Below are 26,200 nucleotides of genomic sequence, written 5' to 3'. Positions count from 1 at the left end.
ATGTCAGCTAGTAAGAATTCTTCATAACAGAGCATTGGCCATTCAGGAGGAATATTTCTTGGACATGTAATTCAGGTATACCATGGGAAGGCAGGTGGCAAGCTGAGACTGTTAGTTATGCTAAAACCCTGCTTTTTTACTGCTTTATTTCTGATTTATTTTCATCTACATATTGTATCTTTTTGCTCCATTTTATCAATGTGTAGGACCCCAATCCCGATTGGGAGCACAGGGCACTACTATAATTTAAATAATTAACATCCACAACCACGGTTGAAGCAGCACCTGATCCTGACAAGTGCTGACTACCTCCTGACCTCAGTGGGATTGTGGTAAGAATTTGGTGCCTCTTGGAGTTGGGTCTGTTGCTGGAACACACAATCAACAGCCCTCTTGGTGGTTCAGAAATTCTTGTTGGCCCAGTCTATTTCCAGCTTTAACTGCAGTGGTCATCCTTTCCACCCGTAGCTTTCTCTTCTGTGGATTAAGAGAAAAATGGTGATTCTGGCAGTGACTCACCAGCTGGCGCACAGCCTTGTCACTAGAAGCAGCATTGCAGAATTTTTTTTCTGCACCTGCCATGCGCGTCTGCTGGTGGTGTTTTTCTGCTTTGTTACTCAGCTTCCTAGTGAGTCACCTCTGGGGGTAAAGCAGGGTACTGCACACAAGCAGTCCCAAGATCTCACACCTGACCCCACTCCAGGCCCAAGAGTCATCTGGTCCTTTGGATTTAGGATCTTTCTGCTAATCTCACTGGTGAGTATGTAGGAGAGCCCGATCCCTGGACACCATGTGCCAACCCAAAAACACTCACAGCACCTGGTTATGGCCTATCTGGTTAGGCTGTTGGTTTTTCTCTTGGACTACTTCCTGTGTTATGCCACCTTCTTCCCAAACTCTCATATAGTTAACAGGGGAGACTGAGAAGAGGGTGTGCTCTGGCTCTGGTTCAAGCCTCTAATTCCCGGTTTTTAGACAACAATAGAAAGGAAAATAAATGAACAGAAATAAAGGATAGTGGCAGCTTCTCTGTCCTACTAGGTTCATCCAAGCATCTGACCTACTGCTCTGCTCTGTGCTCAAAGGCAGCTGAAGGTAGCTTGGCTCTCTGCAGCGCTCCTCTCTCGGCGAGGAGGATGAGATCCCTCTCCATTTCTCTTGGAGGGGAGGATGAGATACCTCTCCATCTCCGTAGGCTGGGCCTTGTGAACTGATCCCTTTTCCAAGCAATTCCTTCCAAGACTGGTACATTCAGCAGCTGGTGGACTTGGGCTGCCTCAGTTTGCTGTTTAACTCCTTTTGGCAGATGTGGGGTTTGTACAGCCTGTAACAACGATCATTTTGTGTTTGTTTCTGGTAGTGCTCCTGACACACAAGACAAGGTACAAACATACAAAAGGCCCATCCCTGGCCAAAGAGGCTAAAGGCCTAAACCGGACAGCGAGGAGTAAAGCGGCCAGACAGCAACTGGCCAGTCCTGGATTACCTTACCACCTTATCCAGCTGGGTCTCATGCTGGCCACTGTATCATGCTGGCCTCTTGCTTACAAATTGCTTCCATATGTCCAGTACCAGGACCTCTTCTGAGGGTCTGGTTAATTAAATTCTAATGGAAGACAAGGCTTTCAGCTGAGGCTTTTCCTTTTGCTGGCTTGTTCCCTATATGGCAGTCTCTCTAACTGCTGCTATTGGCTCCTGTGGGGTGACCACTCCCTCTGGCCCTGTTCTTGGAGAATCTCATCCCTTCTGAGATCCCTACCAAGCATAAAAGAGTCTTCTGCCTACTCTCAGTCTGGGTCCAGCCTTTCCTTCCTCATGGTCTCTCTTCTGTCCTCTATCTTCTCTTCTTCTGGGTTCAGCCTGCAGATGTTTCCTGAGGTCTGAGTCTCCCCACCTCACTCCCTTCTGGGCTCTTTGGGGCCCTCTATCAAAGAGCAAGTCCCAGAGCTTCCTGAAATCTTACTTCTCTGTCTGATTCTCCATAGGCCTCTCTTAGCTACCCGTCCTCACAAGAAGCCTGGTTTGGTTAAGCCAAGGGGAGACAAGTTAAGTGTGTCACAGCTCTGTCAGGGACCCATCACCCCCTAAAGAGGCCAGCAACTTGGTGATGTCCAAACAAGAGGCTTTAACAAACATAATTTAAGACTTAGCTCTCAGTCATTCTAATACAGCAGAGAGAGGAAAGTATGCACGGGGCAGAAAAGGATTCGGAAAAGCAGGAGCTTTATGTTGGTTTCAACTTCACCCTCTGACTTCTCATCTATGCATTTCGCCTGATGCCATTGACTTCAGTGATTCAGGATCTGACCCCTTGAGGATAACTGAGAATCTGGTGCAATGAACATTTTCATTTGTGTTGAAAGAATGAGATCTCAGGTGTATCCCATAGGGAGTTTGTGCATGACTGTGACATCATCAGAAAATGATCTAGATAGCCAATCAGTAGCCAGCATTGGACAATTACTGACTTTTCCTTACCTTTCTATCTTGGCCATATTCTAATCTTTAGTAAATCTAAAGAAAAACAGAACATAAAGAAGAAAGGGCATTAAGTATTACAGCAATATTTGTGTAGAATTTCTGAAATTTATCTTTCCCAGGAGGCCTTGGTACAAATACAGGTTTCTCCTAACATCTAGCACACATTTATATATGACTTTAATTTGCTAAGAAAGTTAGCTTTGCCTTGTCTCAGTATTTTAAAACAAGTTATTACACTCAATAAACCAGGAAAGAAAATGATCATTTTCCAGAGCAGATGCTGTAAGAATTCTTGGAATCAGTCCAGATGAAATAGAAGCTCTGGATAAAGACCCATGTATCACAGAGTAGCAACAGTATACTTTCCCTAGGGTTGGCTGCCCCCAAATTAAACCTGTGTAATGATACATTACAAGGACATGATCCTGCAGAAAATACCACTGCCTTGGGCTGTACAAATTGCAGGAGCATCGGTGGCAGGGCAAATATCAAAGACAAAATATAAACTATCCAGCCCTATTCTGGTGTGTGGCTCAGTGAAACAAAGGTGTATTGGCAAGCTTATGAGAACATGAGAATGGTCATACTGAATCAGAGCAATGGTCCATCTACCATCAGTAGCCTCTCTTCTGACAGCAGTCAATGCCAGGTGCTTCAGAGGCAACGTGACAGAAAAGGTGATCATCACGTGATTCATCCCGTCATCCACTCCCAGCTTCTGGCAAACAAAAACTAGGGACACTAACATCGTGGTGTTCCATCTCTGTCCATCATGGCTAATAGTTATTGATGGACCGATCCTCCAAGAACTTCTCTAGTTCTTTTTCGAAACCAGCTTTAGTCCTGGACTTCACAACGTCCTCTGGCAAGGGATTCCACAGGTTGTTTGTATACCGTGTGCTGAAGTGCTTCCTTTTGTTTAAAACTGCTGTTAATTTCAGTGGGTGACTAGTTCATGTGTTATGTCAAGAAGTAAATAACATTTACTTATTCACTTTCTCCACACTAGTCAATATTTTCTAGATCTCTATCATATCCCCCCTTAGTCATTACCTCACAAGATTAAAAGTCCCAATCTTAATCTCTCCTATCCCTAAACATTTTTGTTGCTCTCCTCTGTACCTTTTCCGACTCTAATATATCTTTGTGGGGATGGGGCAACTTGATCTGCATGCTGCATTTGAAGCATGGGAATACCATGGATTTATAGAGAGGCATTATATTTTCTGTCTTATTAGCTAACCCTTTCCTAATGGTTGCTAATACTGTGAGACTTTTTTGACTGTGACAGCCCATTGAGCAGATGTTTTTAAATAACTATCCAAAATGACTCCACAGTCTCTCTCTTGAGTGGTAACAGTTAGTTTGCCCACCCTTATTTTGCATGTAGAGTTGAGATTATGGTAGGAATGGATCAACATCCATGTCACACTCCACATCAGTACGTGGTTCTAGAAGGGAAAACTAATAATCCAAGCAATGGACCAAATTTGGGGATGAATCCTGGTCATGTGGGGCACAATGCATGTCCACTAAGAAATTGGGATTATATTTCCCAACACTTTGCATTTATCATCATTGAGTTTCATCTGTCATTTTGTTGCCTAGTCACTTAGTTTTGTGAGATACTTTTGTAACTCCTCATAATCTTCTTTTTATATAATTATCTTGACTAATTTTATATTGTCTGCAAATTTTCGCAATTTCACTGTTTACCCCTTTTCCCACATCATTTACAAATATATTGAAATGCATTGATCCCAATACTGTCCTTGGGGAGACATGTCCATTTCTCTTCATTCTGAAAACTGACCATTTATTCTTACTGTTTGTTTCTTACCTTTTAACCAGCTAGTGATCCGCGAGAGACCCTTCCCTCTTATCCCATGACTGCCTATTATGATTTGGTGAGGGACCTTGTCAAAGGCTTTCTGGGAGTCAAAAAGCACACTATCCAGTGGATCACCTTGGTCCACATGTTTGACCCCCTTAAAATGTTACTGAGTCTTTGTAATTTTTGGAAATGAAAAGCTCCTCTTTATCTCTGTGTCAGCTCTGCCTGGAGAGACATGTTGAAGAACACATGAAATACCTGAACCAGCATCCTCTGGCTTCTGTGGAGAGAGAAATACTCCCTTCGGATGGAAACAATTTTTAAGGACCCTATAATTCTCAGAAGCTTATGAAACCTGTTACTGCTGTTTAGAGGCAAGACTGAGTTCTTTGTTTGGAGGAATTGGCCTCCTAACCTTGTTCTAGTTATATCACCCCGGTCTGAGAAGTCAATTCTAAGATTCAAGGTTGTGCTGTAAGTTCTGGTAATGGTAATGCCATTTAGCAGAGAAAATGTATGCAAGACATGAGGGATCTTGCAGGGTGGACTTTCAGAAATAACATTTGAAATTATTTTTAGCACAATTTTTTAAAAACTTCTTTTTTACATGAATGCTCCTCTCTCTTTACCTTCTGACAGCCTATTGCATTTTATTCAGTCGCTGAGGCTATGTCTACACTAGAGGGTTTTGTCAACAAAACAAGTGTTTTGTCAACAAAACCCAGGAAGCATCCAGATTCTCAAGGCAATCTGTTGACACTAAATCAACAGAATGCAGCACTTTTGTCAATAGTCTTGTCCCACTCCTCACAAGGCATAATGCCTCTGTCAACAGTGATCTGTCGACAGAAAGCCGGTCTGGATGTTCTGAGGGCCTCTCTGCTGACAGACAAGTCTTCCTGGACATTGGGCAGCCCTGTCTCCTGTGCTTCCATTGGCCATTTTGTTGAGAGAGCAGCCAGGCAGTCTGGCTGATCTCTGTCGACACAGTGGGTCACTCTTGCAATCCAATTGGCAATTTGGCTGCACTCTATCAACAGAAGTTTTATTGGAAGGAGTCTTCTGACAAAAACTTCTGTCAACAAATTATTGTAATCTAGACATATCCTTACAGTAATTGTCTTCCAGAATCCTGTCACAGAAAATCTTACAGCAAACTAAAAGAAACTAAATCTTCTTGTTAGATCCTTTCTAAAGGACTTGCTGGTTCACGGCCTCTTTGAATGGAAGATTAAAGAGTTTTATAAGTGTTAGGTAAAGGTTTTGCTATCACCATAGGTCACAGCTGGATCTATAGCTCTGGCTACAAAGAATGGCTACATTTCTTTTTGCATTAAAGTTCCCAGTTTTGACATTTCTAACACCTGTTATCAAGTGCATTAGCATGTAAAAAAATCTATACAGATCCGTCTTACTGCAAAACAAAAAGTGCTCATTTCAGCGATCATAAATCAGCAAGACTGCAGCAAGTAGGTCCATTAAGGAGGGACTTTTTTGTTTATCTTTGCCAAGACAAGTACACTTGGGGAATATGGAGTAATGCTGCACTGCCAAAACAAACAGTGCTATTGTAGAAGTTCCAATTGCATTTGCTGGTTCTGCGAGAGACTTCAACCACTACGAGACATGTTAACCATGGTTCTCATCAGAAAACCTATTTTACTGTTGCAGAGAGACTGTGTGGTCTCTTGGTATGAGCAAAGGCCTGGGAATGGGGAGAATGCCAGCTGAACAACCAGTTCTCTCATATCTGGTAAGTCCCTTGTCCTTTCTATTCCAGTTAACCTGACTTGCAACACTGAATAAAAGAACTGTCATATTCAAAATATTTCTGAAAACCAGCTGCTACAATGTAGTTAAGCTGAGGTTTCCTAGATATTCATAAAATGGTAATTTGCAAATTGTTGGTGTTTTGATTCAATACAAATGAGTCACAAAGGGTTTTCATCAAGCCAAAATAAACTTTCCCTATGGCAAGAAGGGTTAAAGTCTTGTCTACACTGCCACTTTACTGTGCTGTAACTTTCACGCTCAGGGATGAAAATACCTCCCCCTTCGAAGGGCAGCAAGTCACAGAACTATAAAATGCCACTGTAAACATGCTCCCAGTGCAGTTAGCTCCTCCCCTTGTGGAGATGATTTATTTTTTGGTGCTGTGACCACACTGTTGTATTAAAGTGCTGACACGGCTACACTTTTATAAGTGTAGCCAAAGCCTTAGTCTTCATGCCTTTTTATTTTAAAGAAGTCTTACTGAAGGCAGAGGAACAACCCTCCTGCTGCATAGTAAGAAATGCAAACATGGTAGGCAACCAGCTTGGCTTAACAGAGAAATCCTTAGTCAGCTTAAACTCAAAAAGGATGCATACAAGAAATGGAAACGTGGACAGTTGACTAAGGAGGAATATAAACATAGGGCTGGAGAATTCCAGGGAGTAATCAGGAAAGCGAAAGCACAATTGGAACTGCAGCTGGCAAGGGATGTGAAGAGTAACAAGAAGGGTTTCTACAGGCATGTTAACAATAAACGTGTTATCAGAGAAGGTGTGTGGCTGTTACTGGTTGAGAGGGGTAACCTAGTGACAGACGATGTAGGAAAAGCTGAAGTACTCAATGCTTTTTTTGCCTCAGTCTTCACGGACAAAGTCAACTCCCACACGACGGTCCTAGACAATGCAGTATGGGAAGGTGGAGCCCAGCCACCTGTGGGAAGGAACAAGATCTGAGCTATCTAGAAAAACTAGACGTACACAAATCCATGGGTCTGGATTTAATGCACCCAAGGGTATTGAGGGAATTGGCAGATGTCATTGCTAAACCTCTGGCTGTTATCTTTGGAGACTCTTGGAGACTGGGAGAGATACTAGATGACTGGAAAAAGGCAAACATAGTGCCCATCTTTAAAAAAGGAAAGAAGGACAATCCAGGGAACTATAGACCGGTCAGCCTTACCTCAATCCCTGGGAAAATAATGGAGGGGATCCTCAAGAAATACATTTTGGAGCACTTGGAAGAGGGGAAAGTGATCAAAAGCAGCCAACATGGATTCACCAGAGGCAAGTCCTGCCTGACCAATCTGATTAGCTTCTATGATGAGGTAACAGGCTCTGTAGACATGGGGAAGTCAGTGGATGTGATATACCTTGACATCAGCAAAGCTTTTGATACAGTCTCCCACAACATTCTTGGCCAGAAGTTAAGGAAATATGGATTGGATCCTTGGACTATAAGATGGATAGAAAATTGGCTTGACTGTCAGGCCAAATGGGCAGTGGCCAATGGGCTCAATATCTGGATGGTGGTCGGTTTCATACAGAGGGCCGCATGGCTCGGTTCTGGGGCTGCTGTTGTTCAACATCTTTATTAATGACCTGAATGAGGGACTGGATTGCACCCTCAGCAAGTTTGCGGATGACACAAATCTAGGAGGAGAGGTAGATATGTTGTAGGGTAGAGAGAGAATCCAGAGTGACCTGAATAAATTGGAAGACTGGGCCAAAAGAAATCTGATGCGATTCAACAAGGAGAAATGTAGAGTCCTGCACCTGGGGCGGAAGAATCCCAAGCATTGTTATAGGCTGGGGACCGACCCGCTCAGCAGCAGTATGACGGAAAGGGACCTAGGGGTTATGGTGGATAAAAGACTGAATATGAGTAAACAGTGTGCCCTTGTAGCCAAAAAGGCTAACAGGATACTAGAGTGCATTAGGAGGACCATTTCGAGCAGATCTAGAGAAGTAGTTTTTCCCCTCTATTTGGCACTGGTGAGGCCACATCTAGAATATTGTGTCCAGTTTTGGGGGCCCCCAGTATAAAAAGGATGTGGATGTGCTGGAGCAGGTTCAGCAGAGGACGACAAAGATGATTAAGGGGCTGGAGCACAAGACCTATGATGATAGGCTGAGAGATTTGGGCTTGTTTGGTTTACAGAAGAGAATACTTAGGGGTGACTTAATAGCAATCTTCAACTTCCTGAAGGGGAGCTCTAAAGAGGAGGGTGAGAAACTGTTCTCAGTGGTGTCAGATGGCAGAACAAGGAGTAATGGTCTGAAGTTAAAGAGGGAGAGGTGTAGGTTAGATATTAGGAAAAACTACTTCACCAGGCAGGTGGTGAAGCATTGGAATGCGTTGCCTAGAGAGGTGGTGGATTCTCCATCTCTTGAGGTTTTTAAGTCCTGGCTGGACAAGGTCCTGGCTGGGATGACTTAGTGGGGGTTGATCCTGCTTGAAGCAAGGTGCTGGACTAAATGACCTCCTGAGGTCCCCTCCACCCTTGTGATCTATGATTCTCATAGCAAAAGTCTGTGGGAATAAATACTGGCTAAATTTAGCTTGCATACGTACCTATTTATTAATTGTTCAGGCAGATTTGAGGTAAATACTTGCTTCCAGGTCTAGCAATGAGCCTTTCACCCCAGACTTGGTACTCTTATTAAGAATGGTATATTACGCTCTAAAGCCATGGTGTCCAACACATTTGCCCCTCACCATATACAGTAAACAGGACACTGCTGTGTGGTGATTCCAGGCTCTAGAACTGCATGCAGCTGGAGCCTTTAAATGCGGCTCCTCAGACCCACACATGTACAGTGCTGTCTGCCTGCCCCATGTACGTGCCCCAGTGCTTGGTGGAGGCAGTGGCGATGGCTCCCACGGCTCCAGTCTGACTCCTGCAGCTCCGGCCCTGGCGGAGCTCCTGCAGCTTCAGCTCATGCCAGCGTGGCCACTGTGGCCCTGGCTCAGGCCCCACTTTGGCCCCTCCATCCATGGTGCAGGCCCTGCTGCAGCTGTTCCAGCCCCAGCTTGGACCCCACTGTGACCACTCCGGACCCAGCTTGGGACTCGCCATGGCTGCTCCAGCCCTGACTTGGGCCTGGACCATGGCTCAGGCCCTGGCTGTGGCTCACATGGCTCTCTGGTGGCGGCAGCCCCAGTGGCTCCAGTGGAAGGGCCTCTGGTGAGTCGCCAGCATTCAGTTTGCGTGGGAGTGGAGGGAAGGGCTGGGAGTACCTGGCCTTGTGGGAAGGGGAAGGAATTCGGTTACACTGGCAGGAGACTGGGTGGGCATTTATTTAGACTGGGAGATGGGAGGGCAAATATGGTCTGTGGCAAATATGGAAGGATGCAAGCACAAGTGTGGCAACCCTTGAATTACTATCGGAAACCACTACACAGACTGAGATCAGAGTTCCTCTGTCAGGAATAAGGTGCAGCAGTACTAGGCTTGTCCAGGGACGGCCTGAGAAGAACTGGGAGAACACACAGTTCTGGTGCAGGATTCTGAATTTGGGGACAAAGCAGTGGAGAAGCAGGAATGACTTGCTAATGGAGGTTCATCAGGAGAAGTGCTCCAGAAAATTAGAAACAGGTGTGAAGTTGCAGGAGAACCAAAAGATTACAGAGAAGAAGGCTGAGAAGCGAAGGAAGGAAGAGAAGGAGCTGCTGACAGAACGTCTGCCATGATTGTGAGATGAGGGAATGAGACATGGCATTTGAAATGGCCATGTTTAATAGTCTATTCAAGGTTACAAGCCATAGGGGCAATCATGAACCCCACAGAATTAACCTTAATGTTACTATGTAGTAAAAAATATGCAGAACAATTCCTGAGAGACACTGAGCTACAGTCTCTTGCGCTATTAGCAGTACCAACTTCACCCGACACCTAATCCTGCGTGCCAGAAAGAGATGAAATACAATGAGTCATGCCGTGCTTATGATGATAAGGTTTTGTCTAGCATCTTATGTTTACATACACATTTACCCAGAGAGGGCCACTGATATGGCCACTTTTTAATAAAAAAGTTTCAATAAAAGAAGAAAAGAAAGGAATTTGAATGTATTTAATGCATGAATGAATACATTTCAATACCAAGTTACAGCCTCAATGTAACATAAAACCAGCCCCGCGCACCATGCAACCCCATTATTCAGCCCCAGTGTATTTTTCATGCAGTTCCAATATGTGAGCACAAATGGGGTCTCATCCTGCCTTTCCTGGAGCAGATACGCAGGCACTGGTTGTCTATAACTGCATCCCAACTCATAACTGCCCATCCCAATGTGCTTCCCATTATCCTCACATATACACAACATGCCCTAGTCACATGAATGGCATTAAAGATACTATCACCCAATTGAATGACTAAGCGGTGCCATTTTGTCTTTCGATGGCTAACAGTACATCCCCTCACCATCCTGTGCTTGCTTAGCCTGTAGCAGAACTCTCTTTTCCCATTGGCACACATCATGATAAGACTTCATCATCCAGGGCAGTGCGGGAACTGGGTCACCTACACTAATAGCTGGCCCAGACACTCCACTGATGATGATTTAGTTGTTAGGGAGGAACAATGTACCAGCTTGCCCACACTGAAACAGGCCAGATCTTCACAGCATCCTTGCATCGTGCACCCTGCCAGTGCATGCAATGTTGCTATCCACGAATATGCTACAGTGATCCAATTCCACAAGGGCCACTTAAAGAGGGACTAAGATTCTTTCCTGTTAATGTACTTGCTTGCTAGGACTGGCATGCATAGGTTAGGTAAATCCCCACCACCACCCCAATAAATTCCCACCATCAGTTGCACTTGTTAAATTCAGGAAGCCCAGCTGTTCAAATCCCTCACATATTAAGGGTTATTTTTAGTTTTGAACAATCCCAGGGGAGAGCACAGCATTAGTTGCCTTGCAAACGTCCTTGTGCCAGCCATAGATTTTCCAACCCCAAACTGATGGCCAACAAATCCGTAGCAGTCTGGGGTTCTAAATCGCCTCAGAGTGATAGCAATTTGCTTTTGGATCACTGTAGGCTCTCTCTCATCCGGATGCTCTGCCACTCAAGTGCTGGGACAAGTGCCTCATACCACTCTACATATGGATCCATTGCTAGTCATCTCATGTTTCCATCACAATGTGTGGCGCTAACCCAGAAGCAGCAGTCTGCATAGAAGTACTCTGCCATTCAAAACAGCATCAGCTTGGTCCATGCCATTTTTTTCTAAGAGATAAACATAAGAAGGAACTGGGCTTTTCTCACTTTCCATCACAGACTGAATGTTAACAGCCTTATTCTGTCAGTTGCTGAGAAACTCCTGAAAGGAACCAAGTTCCCTCAGTTCCTATGATTTCAATGTAATCTGTGTGTGCTCAGTACCTCACCAGGCAGACACACAACACCCCACAGAAAGAGATGCTAAATTATCTTTTTGGCTTTAAACCCAGCTATCCCTCATATGGAGCACTTAAAATTCAGCAGCTGCTACAATTTCCCTACATGAAGCTGCCTGAATAATGATAACTTCTAGAGGATATAAATAAATTATTAGTGGCCGTACCATTATCTCCTGCACATAAAAAAATATGGGATACACTTTTATCTTTGGCCTCATGTAAAATGAATAAAATCATACCTTTGTTTGACAAAGTGGCTTCATGCAAAATGCTAATTTAGTAACAAAGATGTGCTCGATCTAATCTTAGTTTATGCAGCTTTGCAAAACTATCCATTTTGGTTTTGTGATTCTTCCTCATTTAAAAATAGACATCTTCAGAACCCCACGCCCCTTTTCAAGGAAAAGAACAATATTTTTGTGCAAAATCATAATTAGACATTTTGGAGTCATCTATAAACTTGTGGGATTTTCCCCTTTCCCTAGAGAAGAAGAACCAGTACTGTAGCCCAATTAATTAATGTTTGCCAAGTACTTGAAGCACATTGTGTTAAAGTTACTGCAAAGAGTAACCCCACGTGGCTTTTCCACATAGGTTAGTATGAAACTCCTATGAAAAATTCCCATTCATTAAAGCCACAAGGAAGAGTGTGCTGCTCTGATGTGTATTAATGTTTTACTGTGTCAATAAACATGTGATTGTGGAAATGTACAGATTTTAGGGACTACATTTTTCTGGCTATTTTATAATGCATTAACCTACTGCACCACCTAGCTGCCACTTGTGGGTATTTATTCTCAGGCCTTGTCTATACAGGAAAGGAATTTGTATGTTAAGGTGTGAAATTAAACAGATATGATATCACTATAGAAGTACCGTACAGCAGATATCGGCACTAAGACTGATAGCGAAGAAAGCCTGACAAAAGAACAGGACTGTATACACTTGCTTCATTGATTTTCAAAAGACATTTGACAGTACAGATCAGAAAGTGACCTGGGCAGTGTTGGAGTCATACTGAGTGGATAGCAGACCAATATGGTTGTTAAAGGATATCAATGACAAGGCTGAGGCAGTAGTGAGAACATGGGGGAGTTGGGAAGTTGGCTTAAAACAAGTAGAGGTACAAGACAAGGAGATCCAATATCGCCAAGTATCTTCATCACACATCTGGAAAGAGCGATGGACAAGATCAAGGAAGAGGTAGAAGGGATGTCTGTGCACCGGAAAATAATTAACAACTTGAGGTTCGCAGATGATATAGTTATCACTGAAGAAGATAAGGAGAAGCCAGCGAAAACAGTGCAGGTGCTAAACAAAGAAGGCAAGTGGTTCGGACTGATTGTGAACATTGATAAGACAAAAACAATGGTATTTGGAGATAAGGAAATAGGAAGGAAGATCAGGTTAGATGGTATTGAACTAGAAAATGTAGAGAAGTTCACATCTGGGGAGCAACATAACTTATGATCTAGACTGTAAGAAGGAACTAGCGACTAGAATAGCGAAAGCAAGAGCGAGTTTGAAGGTGATGGATAAGACCTGAAAACGCAAAGCAGTTAGCTGAGGAACAAAGCTGAGCGACTTGAAAATGTGTGTATTCAACAGCATGTTGTATGGATGTGAGACGAGTGATAATGAAAGATTCAAAAAGAAGAATATTGGCGTTCGAAAGGAGTTATTATAGAAAAATTCTGAGAATAGGATGGATGCAGAAGGTCACCAATAAGGAATTATATAGAAAGATACATCCGAAAGAGAGCCTGCTGCAGAAGGCTATAAAACAGAAGCTATAACTATTTGGGCAGAATGAACAATGAACGAAAAATCAAGACCCTGGTATTTGGCATAACGGATAGTTCGAGTAGGAGAGGCAGACCTCACAGAGAATGGATAGATGATGTAGTGGATTGGTACAGAGCTAGTCTACAGAAACAAAGCCACTCCGCACTGGACAGGGGAAGATGGTAGCAAATAACGAGAGAGGCATCAGACACCAATGGGCTCTGAGCCCATAGTTATTCATGATGATGGTTATCTGACTGCATGAAAAAAATCACACTCCCTAACTAACATCGCTAGCCAGGGAAAGCCCTTTAGTACATGTAGTTATACTGTCAAAAGATCCCTTTGCCGATACACTTCATTTCAACTGATGAAGTGGTATAACCTCTCGGGCAGGGGTGGGAACCCCCCCAGTCCATGGTTTGGATCCAGATCGCAGCATGTCTAGAGATGAACCTCAAGGGTCATGGCTTCCCTCCAGAACATCTGGGTTGGGGGTGCAGAGCCCCAAGACTAGTGGGACATATCAGGTGAGCCAGCGCTGGATCCAGTTTGCGGGCTCTGCTGGGGGACCAGCAGGGCAGGAAGCAGCTCCGGGTACTGCTGCCGCTCACTGCTACTCCCCAGCTCCAGTGGCCTTGGCAGCACGGCCTGGAGGCTTCATCCCACTGTTCTGCTCCAATCAGAGCAGTAGAGGGGGTGCCCAGGAGCAGAGAGAGTGGGTGCAGAGCTGTGTGCATCTGGGGCAAGCAGGTAAGTGGACCACTGTCGCCCAGACCATGTGCCCCTCAACTACTCCTGTGCCTCTCTCCTACCCAGATACCCTCTCCCACACCCTTTCTGCCCCTCCTGTCTACCCCGCTCCTGCCCCTCCCTCCCAGACCCTGCACCCCAAACCCTCCTGAACCCTTCCTACCACCTAGACCCCACACCGCAGCCCTCTTACACCCACCTCATGCCCAGACCCCCACCCTCTCCTACATCCTTCCTTCCACCCAGATCCTCCACCCACAACCTGCTCCTGTACCCCCACTCCTGCTGCCCACTCCTGAACCTCACTCTGGCCCAGATTACCCATCCCCAGCCTGCTGCTGCAACCTCCTTCCCCACCCCAGACCCCCCAATTCCCAGCCTGCTCCTGCACCCCACTTCCCAACAGACCCCCCCCCAATTCCCAGTCAGCTTCTGCAGCCTCTCTCACACCTAGACCCCATAGCCCTGGGCTCCCTTCAATCAAGGACTACATCAGTGAAGGGTCTGGGACAGTTTTTTGCTTCTCACTTGTGTGACCCCTGACTGATTTGTCTACAGGTCATTTGCCCTCAACCCCAAAAAAGATTTCCCACCTCTGTTCTTGGGGAAGAGTTCTTGCATCACCATTAGTAGTGTAGTTTCAGTACAGCTACATCTGTGCCAGCAAACCCTTTTAAGCACAGAACAGCATCAGTACGAGCATCTGCAGGGAGCGTTAACACCACGTTGGTTTAGCTCTATCATTGCGATTCGTCCAACATTCCCCAGTAGACAAGCCTTTAGCTTTTGAGACAGCGTGATGCTGTGGCCTAGTCTACACTTAAAAATGAGATCAACCCGCCTTGCCAGTTTGCAAATCGGTGAAGAGGCGAAGGGGTTCAATGGGGCCCGGGCCGTCCTTCAGCACATGCAGCAGGTCATACTGGATGGTTCCACACATTACCCAGCCTTAAGGCCAGTCCTGATGGGGTCAGCCTTAGGGAAAACAGCGCTCTGGACCCACTTGTATTTTGGCACTTTGGCCCTGCTGCCTCTCTCTGGTCCCCGAATCCCCCCGGCCATCACTGCCTCCCCAGGCTTCCTCCTCCTTCCAATCACTCTTGGACTCCAATCCGCCCCGAACGCCCCCTAACCTGTGCTTCAAATGAGGCAGGGTCCTCAGGAATGGATAGGATGTGATCACATAATTAAAGACAGGTACAAGGAGGATGAAATTAAACTTACATCTGTCATTACCTAACTTTTTAGTGCTTGACTTTGCCACCTGAGGTTTTTTTAAAGTAGTAATTGTTATACATAACGCAATGACACGTGGCCCGAAGCTGAGTTGTAATTGTTTTACGTAACACAATAGCATGTGGCCTGGCACATTTTTTTTCCGATAATGAGCTTGTTACTATTATTTGTGGTATTGCGCTTCCATTCTTACATGAACCTAAGCACTCTCTTACACCAGTGGTCCCAAACTCACAGCTGAGGTGGGCCATCTGCAGCCAGAGCAGTTCCACGATCTGGCCCCACACGGGTGCTAGCATGTGAGTCCCTCGCCCCTTGCTGCACTCCTTTCCTTGAAGCCCCTCCACCGAGATTCAGAGAGGGTGACAGAGTGGAACAGGCTGCTGCATGGCTCTGCTACCCATGGTTCCCACTGCTAAGGTGTGAGCGGCACGACCCCTGCTGCTGCCCCCAGCCCACCCAGAGCCCTGCAGCCTAACTTGAGTAAGGGGGACCATCCCGTCCATAAGACTGGGCAGCCGCTGCTGGGCCCCCAAAAATGTGGGACAGGGGTGGCTGCACTGAACTGTCCTATGGCTAGGATGGCTCTGCATATACTTCCCCTGGGCCACAGGGACATGCTTGCTGCAGTGCAGACAGCACCTGGAAGCCACTCTAATTGCACTGCACTACCAGTGGTGGCACTGGCAACCCCTGGAGGTGGCAGATGGGGCCTGGGGATGCATGGGCAGGGGACTGCACGGGCTGGCAGGTGGGGCTGGGAGATGCCGGCTGGGGGTGGGCATGTGGAGCACTCCCCCAGCTGCCCTGCCAGAGAGGGGTGCCTACTGGCCCACTACAAAGCTTGGAGGACTGGCACCAGGTCTAAGGTAAATTGAATTTGAGAGCCCTGGCTTCTCGCCTCTCCCCTACTTTCCGCCCACCAGGTTCCTGCAGGTGGGGTGCCAGAGGGGGCTTCAGCTCCCAGCCCCCAAGCAGCTGCAGGGCTGGCTGGGGCTCCAGCTCCTGGCCCCTGCACAGCTGCAGGGCCAGTGGGTTTCTGGCTCCCAGCCTCCAGGATGCTGAGGGGTTGCGGGAGGGCCTCCAGCACATACCACCACAAAAGAAGTTCTGCACTCTCTTGAAATAACACTTCTCTGCATCATCATGCTGGTCTATACTATGGCTGTTACCTAATAAGTGAGATGACAAACAAATTCAGACTTTTAAAGAAGAAATTACTGTCAGGGTAGTACAGGGCTGTGGAAAAATCAGCATGTGTTTAGCTCCTGCTCTTGACAACTCTTCTTGTTCGCTACTGCAGTAGTGAAGCTAATTTGTACAAGAGATTTTAATTTTCTAAGAGTGAAACTCCTACAGGAACAAAGAACTGTTATTAACCTTGCCACCTTCTGACCCAAACATCAGCTAACAAAGAGTATTCTTTTTCGAACACTGTACCTTTAACATGCACTAACTCCTCTTTGAAATCCATTTTGGTCAGAAATAAAATCTTGCAGGAAGAACCTGCCCACAAAGGGAAGGTTCACTTTATTCTATTACTTTTTTGGCAACTGCTTCTGTGCATTAGTTCCCATTTAAAAGGGCTTTGGACATTTTTATACAAGTTAGTGGGCTTTTAAAAGAAGTTGAACATCTGGAGTCAGCTGCCCAGAGTACCCAGGAGATGCTCGCAATGATCTCCTAAAGACTGTTTTCAAGAAATGAGAGATAATCATAAAATAGTCATAAAGATATTTCTGCCTGCTACTTTTGATAATGGAAGGTCTTCAATTGCCCAGATCTTTTGTGAAACCTATCAAAACCCTGGTGCTCTTCTTGCATGGAATCTCTGAATCAACACCTGCCATATGCCATCTTTTTTCATATGTACTGTCTTCCCCATGGATACTGTATATAATTTTTCTAAGAGTCACTGTGAATATATGTAGCATTGTTCTAACAGCTTGACTGCATCCCAAATAACTGAAAATACTTCAAGTTATTTATAAAGGGTATATTTAGCACAGTGTAAAAGTCAGACTTAGGTAAAAACAATTGGTACCCCAAACTAAATAATCTGTATTTAAAGAGAGATGAAAGATGAGGTTAAAACTGTTATGTACTTTTGTGAAACATAGACCTTACCAGAAAAAAGTTGGTTTCAGATGCACAGGTACTATAATGAGTTTAATATGTATATGTATAGTCTTTTCTAAGTACAGGCAGCATCACAAAAGTGAAAGATTTATTATTTATGTAAAGATCTATTTAAGCATTATATTTGAAATTAAATTGACAAAAGTAAGATTGATATTCAAATATAAGGCTAAAATTAGCACCTGATTTACCTCATATTTGTAAACAACACACAGAAATTATTTTATAATGGTGCCTAAAGGCTTCAACTGGAATTAGGATCGTTTTATGCTAGGTGTTGTACAGATAATAAAAGGCAATCTGTGCCCTGAAGATTTAAGAGTATACATGAACCAGACAGAAAGGAAGCATTGCCTCAATTCACAGATGAGAAGTGAGTCAGGAGAGATTATTAAGTGATTTTTCCAGGTAACCCCGAAGTCACAAATTGAACTCAGATCTCCTGGTGTATGCCACAAGACAAGTTTGCTGTAGAAGATTCCTCTCTGAAATCACAGTCATCTTGGATTTCATTGTTCAGAACGAAGCAAGCACGTTTCTTTGTTTATTTCCTGGTCTATTACTAAGAATCGAAAGCATGGACTGTATTGTGAAATTGTAACTGTTCACAGGATGCTCTTTCTGATTCTTTAGTGGAAACACATTTAAAGTGAAAAAAACTGAAAAGTTATTTCCTTGAGCATTCCTACTGGTAAAACTAATTCTCATGAACACTTCTGGAAAATGAACACAAAAGGGACAAGAACATAACTAAGTCACATTCATGCAGTGGTCTAATAAACATTTGCAATAAACTTTTGCATATTTGTCCATCTAGGCACAATAGCAAGAATGACCCCAGTTGATCATAGCTGCCAAGAAGGGGCACAGAGAGAAGGTCTCTCAAATAACATGATCCCAGATCATACAGTGCCTTTTCAGACATAACCATACCTTGAACTCTGCTAAAAAGCAGATAGGTAGCCAGTGCAGAACATAAAGCTATGATGCAGAAATTCATGTTGTACAGAAGAGCCACATCAGAGAAACCACAGCCTCTGTAGGCCAGCCACAGAAGTTGGGAAAAGGTCATTTTCTGAGCATCCAGGAGAAATGACAGATACTATATAAACCAGAAACTGTTAATATCCCATTCCTATGTAGCACTTTTCATCAACAGATCTCAGAGCAAAGGAAGATAGGATCCTTACTGGGGTTGTATTCACAGGAACATTATAAGCAAGATATGAGAAGTAATTTTGCTCTACTCCAAGCTGATTAGGATTCAAATGGAGTATTGTGTCCAGTTCTGAGCTCCACATTTCAGGAAAAAGATGGACAAATTGGAGAAAGTGCAGAGAAAAGTAATAACAACCACAAAAATAAATCCCTAGAAAACACGGCCTCTGACGAAACCACGTGCCTCCCACCCATCTGAGAACATGCAAGGCTGGGTCAGGCAACACCAGCCAAGCACAGTGGGGGCACAAGTCAAGCTAACAGAGGAGTATGTGGAAGAAGACTTCCTCCCCGAAGGAGGGTTGGATGAGTAGTGCCCTGTGGTGGGGGAGAAAATCCCAGAGAAACTTCCTTGGAAGGCCTGAAGAAGGAGGAGGAGGATTCCAGTGGAGCCCCCAGTTTCCCTTGACAGCTCATATATGGAGAGTGCAGACAACCGGGACATAAAAATGGGGGCTGCCCAGAAATGAAACGTGGCCTAGCTGAATTTTGTGGCTGGACTATGGAGGACAGGGGATGGGGCAAGGACTGGCCATCATTCCAGTGAGAGCAGGAATGAAGGCCCTGGTGGGCATGGCCTCAGCCTGCTTGTTCATCCAGAGTGGGCTGGTAAAGCTACCCTGGCTTATCGCCAGGGCGAGCATGAAACTCGAGTATGTCCATGTGGATAAGAAGAACTGCCCAACGGCCCAGATGCCCCTGGAAGCTCAGGGCAGGTTTTTTTGGAAGCAGGTCAGGGGCGTGAAGGGGTTACTGCACCCAGCAGTACTGAGCATGGATAGGGACCGTTTCCCAAACGGAAAAGGAGGCAGTGGAAGGAGACCCATGGTGAGAAAAAGGGGAGGAATCCCAGAGAAGGGAGTGGAGCTACCTACACTAACCAACCCCAGTAAGGGGGAGAACCAAAACTTTCAGGAAGAAAAGGAAACAAACAAACAAACCAACCCTTCAACAACAGATCTTCAGTCAGAAAGAGAAGGAAACAGAGGCAAAGGGGACAAAGGAGTCCATGCCCCCCAAACAAAGGAATCTAGACCCCATTGAATAGAGTAGAGCAGTGGTTCCCAAACTTTTTACTAGTGCAGATGTCATGGAAGCCACTTTCCCCTGGGGTACAGTGTTCCCCAAAGGTCGGAGGCTGGAGGTCAAAGCAGTGAGGCAAGAGTGAGATCTAAAAGGAAAGTTTATTTGCATATATGCAGGCTGCCAACTTCCAGAGAAGTGGGAGCCCTGAGAATCAGTTTTCAGGCCTTTTTATACAGTTTGTTTAGATAGTTTGGTAATTAATTGTCTTCTTTAACATACCAAAGTCTCAGCCAAGTTATCCTGAGATCTGTCTGCAAACACCAGCTGTGCTGACTTCAGTTTACCTTACAAAGGTACATGATAACAAAAACAGAGGCATCTACAGGGTAAATTGTCTCTAGGTGACAAGGTAACAACTTCAAAGAGGTGCAGATGACCCCCTAATTTCCTCTCACAGAGTGGGGTCTGGTTATTGTAGAAAAGTAAAAATTCTAACCCCTACAGCAGTTTTTCTTTTTCCTTTTTCCCCCACACAGACCACCAATCACTTCTCAAAGCATTCACAGACTCCCATCAAAGTCAATTCTAGCTGCTATGTACACATCATTAAATGGAAAAGGAAAACAGCGTAGATTTTGGACACCAATTAAGAAAGTTTTTGGAAGATATTTCATTTTAAAATAATAATTGATTATAACTTTGCAGTTCATTTAAAACTTATTTTCTACGATCATTTTTATTTATCTTTGATTTTTTTCCACAGGCCCCCTGCAATAAACTTGTGGACCCCTTAGGGGTCTGCAGACTCCAGGTTGGGACCCACTGGATTAGAGCATTGGTCTCCAACCTTTTTAAGTCCAGGATCTGTTTTTGAATTTAAGGGCTACCAAGGATCTCTCTCTTCCTCAAAGCCCCACCCTGCTCATTCCATCCCCCCTCTCTGCCTCTTGTTCTCCCATACACTCACTTTCATGGTACTAGAGAAACAGGCTGGGGTTCAGGAGGGTGGGTGAGCTCTGGATTGGTCCTGAGGGGTTCTGCTGCAGGGGGGTAAGGGGCCAAGCTCTGGGAGTGAATTTGGGTGCAGAAGGGGGTGAAGGGTGCAGGCAGCTAGGGTGGAGCCTCTCACTGAGCAGCACTTACTACAGGCAGCTCCCAGGTGGCAGAGTAGGGCTAAGGCAAGCTTGCTGCCTACCCCAGCCCTATGCCACTCCCAGAATGGGCAAATGTGCCCACGTGGCCCCTGGGGCAGGGGGGGGTGCACACTTTCCCTCTCTAGTGGCACTGTCTCCTCAGCTCCAATTGGCCATAGTTCCCCATTTCCGCCATTGAGCACCACAAGTAGAAACAAAAAAAAAAACAAAACTTATCTCCATGTATTTTAAAAGTTACCATATGGACAATTACTCCAGTCAAGACAGGTTAGGCATTTTAGAACTCGTTACTCAAAGAATGAAATTTAAATTTAAGAGAAATAAAACTTGATATGCATACCTCAGTCAATACACTAAAATAATACACTTTGAAAGAATAAGTGAATTCTTATTCTTACAGGGAATGCACATGCATTGCAGGAAATACTAAGCAGCAACAACCAAAACACAAGTATGTGTTGGGAGGTGACTGTAAATGAGACAGTGTGTAACCCAGGCCCATGTGTATGGAAGAGAAAGAGAGTGATGTTGAGCAACAGTGTCCTGCCTCTGGCACTCACCATTCTGAGTAGACCTCAGAACACAGCAGCTCCCTGTTCTCCTGTTCTGACCTATGCTGTGACTCCTATTTCCTGCTTTGCAGAGATGGGCCACAGGACGAAGTAGAGAAAGAGACAGACTGTGAGAGCTGGCTGCTGAGGCAATCTTCGAAAGAGGGCAGTGTTTCTTTAAGAGATGCAGTTCCAGCCAGTTAGACTACTCAAAGGAGATGGGGTACAGGGGAAGGAGGACATCCTGACATCAGTGTCCCTGTTCTCTTCCCCACTCTCCACAGCCAGCAGGAGGGCCCCTCCCAGGGGCAGCTGCAAAAAGGAGCAAGGTTGGGGAAAGGGCAGATAAACACAGGAGTTCTGCTTATCAGCAAGCCTGCCTTAATCCCAGAGACTGCGATCCACCAGCTGGAGAGTCTCCAGGACTGATGGGCTGGTGACCACTGAGTTAGAGGAACTTGGGAGAAGTGAGGGCTAACGGTGACCCCCATATAAAGGAAAATAGGGAGAAATAGGCAGGACAAACCTGGGGTTGCAACTGGCATGAAGACCTGTGGGTGGCAGTGAAGGTTTGGGGCCATCCACTACAGTACACAATCTGGAGGGGAGGGATGAATGAACAAATTAATCCCACAAAGACAACACCAGGGTCCACCAAAAGAAAGCAAGAGAATCCCCCAAAGTAACCACCCTGGTAGAGAGACAGGATAGGGAAGGACAGCCCTAAAGGGGAGAGGTATGAGACAGGAGTGCTGAGCCAGGACTGCTTGATCAGCCCCAATTAAGGGGGATAGATTGGGACTGGCTGATTAAACCTGTGCCTGACTGGCAACTAGCTGCTGGGGATGTGAGGGGGGAGAGAGAGAGAGAGAGAGAGAGACCTTGTCTACACTAGCCAAAAACTTTGAAATTGCCATTCAAAAGACCATTTTGAAGTTTACTAATAAAGCACTGAAATACATATTCAGCGCCTCATTAACATGCGGGCGGCTGCAGCACTTCAAAATTGACGCGGCTCATCCAGACGGGGCTCCTTTTCGAAAGGACCCCGCCTACTTCGAAGTCCCCTTAATCCCATCTGCTCATAGGAATAAGGGGATTTCAAAGTAGGCGGGCTCCTTTCGAAAAGGAGCCCCGTCTGGATGAGCTGTGCAGCGGCGAGCCGCCTCAATTTTGAAGTGTCACGGCCACCCACATGCTAATGAGGCGCTGAATATGTATTTCAGCACTTCATTAGTAAACTTCAAAATGGCCATTGCATGGCCCTTTCGAAGTTTTGGGCTGGTGTAGACACGACCAGAGAGAGGCAGGCCTGAGGCTGAGAGGGACCGGTGGATCAGGTCTGCTGCTTGTGAAGCCTGGTAGTAAAATCCTGTATATACATAGTAAGAGAGATGTGGTGGGAAACAATTACAAAGTACACAGGTGGATGCATCACTGGTGGTTGGAGGGCACCAGGGCCAGAAGAAGGAGGGTCCAGCTGCATCTCACTCCAGGCAAGTTCAGGCTGGACAGTAGGAAAAACTTCGTCAGGGTACTTAAGCACTGGAAAAAATTGCATAGGGAGATTATGGAATCTCCATTGTTGGTTTGTAAGAGCAGGTTAGACAAATACCTATCTGAGATGGTCTAGATCATACTTGTATGCAGGCAACTGAACTAGATGCACTCCCATGATTCTTATGATCACCCTCATTTCAGAGATGGAGCAAAGAGAGAGGGGTGACTTGGCTGAGGTCACCCAGCAGACCAGTAGCAGCACCAATAATACCCATCAGGTCTCCTGAATCCCAAGCCAGCGTTTCACTTAATTTAGATCCCTTATATATATTATGATAAAGTATTTACTTGATCACGAACTGTTTCTCCACAGAGGAAAAATATACTTTGTGCTGTGTTTATTATTCAGTCCAGGTTCTCAATGCAGAATTATTCATGTCCTCATAGACTTTTCTGTACTCCTCATCACAATGATAGCTGAATGATTCATAAACATTAACTCATTTTTATAGTACTCCTGTGAAGTGAGGGGGAACCAGGGCACAGAGAGATTAAAATCCAAAGTGTCCACTAATTTTTGTTGCCTAGGATCTAATTTTCAATGTGTTTAGCATTGTATTGATTCACAGCAGCAGGCCTACCCACTTCAGTTGCAGCTGTCAGTGCTTAGCCCACTGCTGCAAATAGGTCCCTCTGAGAAAAGTTAGCTTTAAGTGACTCACCCAAAAACTGTGTGGAAAAAAACAGCAACACAATCCACTTCTCCAGGGCATCACTCAACTGCCTTAGTCACAAGACTACTGTTTCTTTACCTGCAATTCCCAGCTCCATTCACTACACTTTTCAGAAGGAGACAGGACACTTTGGCTACGTCTACATGTGAACGCTACATCGAAATAGGCTATTTTGATGAATAACATCTACACGTCCTCCAGGGCTGGCAACGTCGACGTTCAACATCGACGTTGCACAGCACCACATCAAAATAGGCGCTGCGAGGGAACGTCTACACGCCACAATAGCACACATCGAAATAAGGGTGCCAGGCACAGCTGCAGACAGGGTCACAGGGCGGAATCAACAGCAAGCCGCTCCCTTAAAGGGCCCCTCCCAGTCACAGTTGCACTAAACAATACAAGATCCACAGAGCCGACAACTGGTTGCAGACCCTGTGCATGCAGCATGGATCCCCAGCTGCAGCAGCAGCAGCCAGAAGTCCTGGGCTAAGGGCTGCTGCACACGGTGACCATAGAGCCCCACAGGGGCTGGAGAGAGAGCGTCTTTCAACCCCTCAGCTGATGGCCGCCATGGAGGACCCCGCAATTTCGATGTTGCGGGATGCGCAACAACTACACGGTCCCTACTTCGACGTTGAACGTCGAAGTAGGGCGCTATTCCTATCCCCTCATGGGGTTGGCGGCTTCGACGTCTCGCCGCTTAACGTCGATGTTAACATCGAAATAGCGCCCAACACGTGTAGCCGTGACGGGCGCTATTTCGAAGTTAGTGCCGCTATTCCGAAGTAGCGTGCACGTGTAGACACGGCTTTTCAGGCAACAGTCTCTTTCATCGCCTGATCCTGATTCCATGCAGAACTTGTCTCCCCTGTGCAATATATAAAGCAGGATTGTGTGGGAAAACAGCAGGGGATCACATAACTGAACACTGTCAAAATGCATATGCACAGGTAGCCTTAAATGTGGTATTTCCTCATTTTTAGCCACTTTACATTATAATCTAGCATTCCTTTCACAGAGAAAGTTATGTATTATATACACACACTAAGTGTCTCAGTTCCACGCTTTCCAGGGAGTGTGCTTGAGTGACCACCACCTGTCTGTCTGTCTGTCCCCTAGAGTGCCACGTGTCTGTCCCTCCACCAGCTCCCTCACACCTCCCCACTACAATTTCTGCATCCACATACTCCTTGGCCCAGTCCCGGCCTCTTTGCTGACTCAGTCCCCAGTCTCCCATGCTACCTCCGTTCCAGGCCCAGTCTTGCTTTGGTGGCTCCTCCTCCACCCCCCATGCGGGCTCCCAGTCCCGATTTCCTAGCACCTCTACCCCGGCCCCAGACATTGTCCCAGGCCGCAGGTCCCCTCCCCTCCTGGATCCCCCTCCGCCATTAACACCCTCCCTCCCCCACCCCCAGCACGGGCCGAACGGGCAGCGGCCCAACGCGGCATTTCTCTCTCCTCAGGCAGTGCTGGGTTAACACGGGCGGAGCGGCGCTGCCCGCCGGGCGCTAGGGGACAAGGCCGACGCAGCGCGGGGGAGCGAACCCGGAGCCAAATTCACCCGAGGAGCAGCGCCGGTCCCAGACGTGGGGAAAGCTGGTCCCAGCCTCCGGCCGCTGACCTCATCCAGCTTCCCGGAGCTGCCGGCAGGGAAATTCCACCCGCCCCGGCTTGGCCGCCCCCCTGCCTGCCTGCTCCAGGGGGGATGAGCTGCCCCGGGCGCTGTGGCCTCTGTGCGGCCGCCCGGAGGAGCGGCCGCCATTCCCGGAAAGCCGGCCGGGGGCGGCTGATTCACCCCGCGGGCCCTTCCCCAGGGGCGGCCCTGGCACGCACTGCAGCGCCGCCCACACTCCCAGGTGGCGGGCGCGCTCTGCGTGCGGCGCGGCCCCACTCCCGAGGCCTGGCCCCCTCCCCCAGCCAGGCGGGAGGCCTTGGCAAAGGGCCGCGGCTACCCCGTGACTGAGAAGCCCAGGCCGCTCCGTCGTTCAGCCAAGACGTGCTACTCCTCCGACCCCTCCTCCCAGGGCCGGCCCCTCTCCCCCCTCCAGTTCCAGGGCAGGGGGACTCCCAGGCACCCCTTGGGGTGGTGGTGTTAACTTTCTCTCCCCTCTCAAGCCCAACAGAAGCCCTTATGCTACCAGGGGTGGCTTTGGAAGGGGAGGGCTTCCATCACTTGACTTAAACCCTTGTACTTCGGGTGGAGCATAGGCTATATACAAGTCTCCTCCCTTTCACTCTGCCTCAGGACAGAACTTCTAACTGACCCCAGGATTAGCCCAGTTGTCCTTCAGTCTCAGCAGTTGTTGTCCGAGGTCTTCCTCTCTTGTGTTTTCCTTGCGGCTAGTAAGTATTTATTGCAAAGCCTCTCTCCCCTTTGAATTTCCAACCCCCAGTGTGGTGAGAATCTCCTTAATTAACACGCTGTGCAGTTTTTTTCTCTGCTTCTATTGCAGTTAGTTGGAGGAATGGTTAAATTGGGTGGACCAAAGATGTTAACATATCTCAGTCACTCATCATCATCAGGAACAACCATGGCCTCAGTGCCCATTGGTATCTGATGCCTCATTATTTCCTTCCATCTTTCCCTGTCCAGTGCAGAGTGGCTTAGTT

The 26,200-nt window shown here is 46.4% G+C and overlaps 1 long non-coding RNA gene across 1 annotated transcript; it reads right to left on the bottom strand.

Annotated features, from left to right (window-relative positions):
* Positions 1-277: 277 nt before the first annotated feature.
* On the bottom strand, positions 278-25,361 carry LOC142013221 (uncharacterized). The gene is made up of 4 exons (XR_012645587.1): positions 25,152-25,361; positions 2,479-2,514; positions 1,061-1,324; positions 278-477 (listed from the first exon to the last, which is right to left on the bottom strand). It is a non-coding gene; the product is annotated as an uncharacterized LOC142013221 (long non-coding RNA).
* Positions 25,362-26,200: the final 839 nt, after the last annotated feature.

The sequence above is a fragment of the Carettochelys insculpta genome, chromosome 5 (genome assembly GCF_033958435.1).
Source record: "Carettochelys insculpta isolate YL-2023 chromosome 5, ASM3395843v1, whole genome shotgun sequence".
Classification (NCBI taxonomy): Eukaryota; Metazoa; Chordata; order Testudines; family Carettochelyidae; genus Carettochelys; species Carettochelys insculpta.
This window is presented reverse-complemented; position numbering and strand designations above follow the sequence as displayed.